Source organism: Leptodactylus fuscus, chromosome 4, assembly GCF_031893055.1.
Source record: "Leptodactylus fuscus isolate aLepFus1 chromosome 4, aLepFus1.hap2, whole genome shotgun sequence".
Taxonomy (NCBI): domain Eukaryota; kingdom Metazoa; phylum Chordata; class Amphibia; order Anura; family Leptodactylidae; genus Leptodactylus; species Leptodactylus fuscus.
In genome coordinates this window covers 216,210,324-216,215,518 of record NC_134268.1, presented here as the reverse complement: position 1 = coordinate 216,215,518, position 5,195 = coordinate 216,210,324, and the positions used below count along the sequence as shown (strand labels likewise).

The 5,195-nt window shown below is 44.0% G+C and overlaps 1 non-coding gene across 1 annotated transcript; it reads right to left on the bottom strand.

Moving 5' to 3' along the window:
* Positions 1–432: 432 nt before the first annotated feature.
* LOC142201713 (small nucleolar RNA SNORA65) lies at positions 433–560 on the bottom strand. The gene has a single exon (XR_012715618.1). It is a non-coding gene; the product is annotated as a small nucleolar RNA SNORA65 (small nucleolar RNA).
* Between the last annotated feature and the right edge of the window lie 4,635 nt (positions 561–5,195).

Here is a 5,195-nt window from a genome sequence, read left to right as displayed (position 1 = left end):
ATTACTGACTGATCCCATAAGATGGAACCTTGGGGTAAGTTCACATCTGAGTTTTTTGGACTGGAATTTTGTCAAGGAGGCTGCCTCAGATTCCGCTTCAAAAAATGGCTAGCCGCGACTGGATGCCGGTGAAGTAAACCAGCATCCAGTCGTGGCATTCCGCTCCGGATTAGGCCTAAATGAACGGTCCTAGTCGGGAGGGAGGTGTCGCGACTGCGGCTGAATCAGCTGTGGAATCTGCCTGAAGAAAGAGCAGGTCGCTTGTTTTTCTCCGTGAGTGGGAAAAAACAGCTCGCGGAAAAAGGAAATGACCGGCTCCCATTGATTTCAATGGGAGGTGTTTTTTTTGTTTTGTTTTTCTATAACCAAAACAGAACGAAGTGAGATTAATAGAGAAACAACCTGGAAGGTGCACAGCCTGGCCACTGGGGGCAGTGTTCTCCATCTTTCAGCACAGGGCAGACCACACAGAGGGCAACCCTGTTTCCTAAGAGGAGGTCTCTCTAAGCTCACCACTGGACTGTACCAAGACACACTTAGGAGTCTGGTATAGTGGCGGGTGGCTACTGGGAGGTGGTTTTTTGAGCCTGATACTGACATGGATTCCGTGTCAAAATCTGTCTCGAAATACCCCGTATGAACCTGGCTTTAGTGATAAGGGTTGTCTTCTGTTGGACCCTTGAAACCCATTTGTTTATCAGAATCTCTGGTATTCTCATGGGCTAATCCTACCCCGGACATCCTCTAGCGCAGCCTTCTACTCCATACTCCAACAGTATGACCCCCATATAGGGTATGCATTCCGCGTGTGAACATTACGCACGGCTAGCCGAGACGTAAGTGCACCGGCATCCCGTCGTAACATTCTGCTCCGGATTAGGCCCAAATAAATGGACCCAATCATGAGGGAGTCTCGAGCCGTGGATGTGGCAAGAAGGGTCATCTCGCTACTAGCTAGCGGAAAAACAAAGCGAGCGGCTCCCATTGAAATCAATGGGACCCGGAATGCTATACATTCTGCCAATCAACGGTGGTTCTTCTCTTACCTTTCCGAAGTCTTCTCTGCGCTGTGTCCCCGTGTCTTCTTCCGGGTGGAATTCACTCTGCCTAGGCATCCGGCCTAGGCAGAGCCGACTGCGCATGCGCGGGCGTGCACGCGCTTACACAGTCGGCTCTTCTCAGGCGTCGGGCCTGGGCAGAGCCGACTGCACATGCGCGTGCATGCGTGTGAATGCCCGCGCATGCACAGTCGGCTCTGCCTAGGCCGGATGCCTAGACAAAGTGAATTCCACCCGGAAGAGGATGCGGGGACCCTGCGCCGGGAGAAGACTTCAAGCAGAAACCAGCCCGACCGTCACTCGTGGACTTGGTAAGTATGATTTTATCGAATTTTGCCTACCCCTGAAACGAGCATTTCCCCCCATAGACTATAATGGGGTTCGAAATCCGTTCGAACAGTCGAACAGTGTGCGGCTGTTCGAATCAGATTTCGAACCTCGGACATGTTAGTGTTCGCTCATCTCTAGTTCTTGTTTTTTTTTTGTATTTTTTGTATATTTTTCCAAGTTATGTTTTATTAAATTATTAAATTTTTCGAGTGCCGAAATAATTTTTTCTTTTCCAAAATAGGGTTATCTAAAAACAAAAATAAGTAAATAAATAAAAAAAATCCCCTGACCAAATCTTTTTGTAAGAAACCTAGAAAAAAAAAATCCTGTGTAACTTGAGCAATTTTTTTTTTAAAGTTATTATTATTTTTTTTTTGCTTGTCAAAAATAACCACAAATCGCCTCCAGAATTCGCGGCGCCTCTTAAAAGTCAGGTATTGTATTGAATGTTAAAAAAAAAAAAAAAAGTCTCTTATGTCGAGCATAGAAGGGGAGAAAAAAAAATCAAACACTTTCTGAATTGGACCCAAATATCCAAGGTTAATTTTCTGAGAAAGCTGCAGTCGCCTGATAAGGCCGTCCCCTGCAAATTAGTTTTGCTTGCCTGGATTACAGCTAAATTTATGCAGCCTTCCTTATCCTTTCAGAAGCGCCTCTGAAGTGTCGTAATTAACTGGCATACATAAAGTGTGCAAATTTTCTGCTTGGTGGCAGCCATTTCTCATTTCATCTAAGTTCTAACCCATATGGAAAGGTGTTTTTTTTTTTTTTTCTCTTTTTGAAAAAAAATAAAAAAAATTTCAACTCCCCCCCCATCCCGAAAACCCTTCAACACTTTGCCGCCTGCTTCTGAGACGAGACACATGAAACGACTTCCGACATACGTCTGTTTTATTATTTCAAAGGGACATACTGGATTCCGTCAGAGCAATTAGAACATTCAGTGTTAAAAACACATAAACGAAGAAAAGACGAAAATCCTCGTAGAGCGACTCAATGGAAATTGGATCTTTCATCTTCTTTTTTTTTTTTTCTTATCTCAGTCCTTGGCATGTCTGCCAGCACAGGAGGCAGAACAATAAGTGAGGAAACCATCTTTCATGAAGCGGTTTCTTTATAGGGAGAACTTTGTTATGGGCTTGTGATCTAAATGTTTTTTTGGTTTTTTTTTTTTTTCCGAATGAGGCGATTTTTTTTTTTTTTGACTGGAGCAAGTGCTGTAAATGGGCTGCATTTCAATAAGAAACGGATAAGGACTAGTGATGAGAGTCAACGTTGTCTGTTTCTGCTCCAAATTCAAAAAATTGTTTGTTAGAACAGTAAAAAAAAAACAGGCATTTCCCTTAAAGGGAACGTGTCACATGAAAAAGGATGTCAGATTTTTTGGTGGCATGTTATAGAGCAGGAGGAGCCGAGCAAATTGACATATAGTTTTATGGGAAAAGATTCAGTATAACCTGTCATTTCTCTGATGAAATCTAGGCTATTTCTATGCTGAGTAGACCAGGGGGCGGTTCTATCAGTCCAAACACTAATAGCTCCGCCTCCTAGACTTCTCAGCATAGAAAGAGCAAAGATTTCAATGGATAAATAATAGGATATACTGAACCTGATCCCACAAACCTATATATCAAACTGCTCGGCTCCTTCTGCTCTATAACATGCTGTCTACATGTTATTGATGTGGCCGTGCCACCAGCTCTGGAATGATGAAGACTGGCATTGAATATGCCAGTCTTCAAAAATATCCCCAATATCTCCACGTGTGCTTTTCCCTAATGTACCTGTGGTCCTGTGGTGTTCTTATCTGTTTACTTGGTTGTCCTGTGCACCCCCCATCCTGTTGGCCATCACTCTGTACTTCTGTTTCGGGTCTCTGGTTGTTGTCAGTGGTCATGGTTGCAATGGGGAACAGAAACAAAAAGTCTCACCATGTTAACTGGCCTAGTGGCCACGACCAGAACTTCAGGATTTTTAGTAATTCTATTTTAATATATTATTTATTTATTTATTTATTTACTTACCGTATTTTTCGGACTATAAGACGAACATTTTTCCCCCAAAATTTGGGGGGAAAAGAAGGGTGCGTCTTATAGTCTGAATGTGGCACCTGGCACCCGCTGTAATAGAGAGGCGAATGCCGGCAAGGGATAGACGCCGGGGCCTGAGACATCGCTGCACTCCTCTGCCCTGCATGAAGCCAGCAGCGGGAGGAGTGATGCTATTCCGCTCCTCCGTCCCCCCGCTGCTGGCTTCATGCAGGGCAGAGGAGCGCAGCGATGTCTCAGGCCCCGGCACCTGTGCCAGCGTCTATCCCTCACTGGCATCCGCCTCTCTAGTACAGCGGATGCCGGGTCAGTATCGGTGGCCCCTTCTCCCCCGGGGCCGGTCCCCACCGGCCCCGTACCTGTGAAGTTGCAGGCCGGCTCCTGCGCGGCGATATCGCAAGAGCCGACCTGTTCGGGTGACAGCCGGGAGCCTAATGAGGCTCCCAGGCCTGTCGCTGCTATATTAGTATTGCGGCTGGGTCTATGACCAGCCGTAATACTAATAGACAGAATGTCCCATAGACAGCAATACAGTTGTATTGCCGTCTATGGGACTTGCAATCAAGTGACCGCAGGCTCAAGCCCCCGGGGGGGAATAAAATAGTAAAAAAAAAAAAAAAAAAAAGCTTTAAAAATATATAATAAAAATATGAAATAAATAAAAGTTCTAAATCACCTCCTGTCCCTAGAATATATATATATAAAAGTAGAAAATCATATATCATAAACCACCGGGTTTTTATTTCAATACAAGGTGATCTAAGCAATAGATATTCCCCAAAATGGTAAACTAAAAAGTACTTCTGGCCCCGCAAAAAAAACACTCTATGCGTCCCCGTACAGCTGCAGGGTCACCTGTCAATGTGGCCTTGCAGCTGTTGCAAAACTACAACTCCCATATATTAAATATTTTACCATTTTTTGCTTCAGAATTTTTTTTCCCTATTTTCCTCCTCTAAAACCTAGGTGCGTCTTATAGTCCAGTGTGTCTTTATTTTTATTTTGCCACCTTTTATGATCTCTAAAGTAGTATCTGTATACAGATTGTACCAGAATTTTTCTAAAATATGTTTCCTTCTAAAATGGAACCCCCCCCATCATCTTAGGAGGTCTTCAACCCATTTAGCCCCCCCCCCCATCCTGTATTGTCACACATCTAACTACATAGGTCATAGAAAGGGACAACCCAAGGACTCATAAATTTGACTTTTTGGATATTTTTTGGAAACAATATCTCAATAACTTTCTCTTTCTCCATAATACAGAGATGAAACTCCCAGAAGCCACAGACTGACACGTCGCTCCGGCTGCCGCTGCTGCCGCTGGAAATTGGTCATTTGGAAAGATTATTTTGTCTCCATCCAAGGTTTCGATGTCTCCAAAATAACAGGATTACTGGCAGCGGACTCCAATTGTTCTACTGAAACTGGCATCTCAAAATGGGATGTCAAAGGGACGTCATAACTCCGCCATTCCAAGACGAGAGTCCTCATGAGAGTTATCAGCATAGAATTGATGAATCAGCCTGACATGTCTCTGAGTGGTGTCTACTGGCGGCGAAACGTGCTCAATGAATCCAATAATTTCAGCCTTTTGGTAATGTCGGCCCATTTTTTTTTTTTTTTTTTGGGGGGGGTGTCTAATATTCTGAGCTGATGTCGTGATATATCTTCATAGCAGAATAAGGAACTTCAACTCCAAGATACATAATACTTTTCCATCTGCCTACAGTGTCCTCTAGAGGGAGAACTTTCTTATT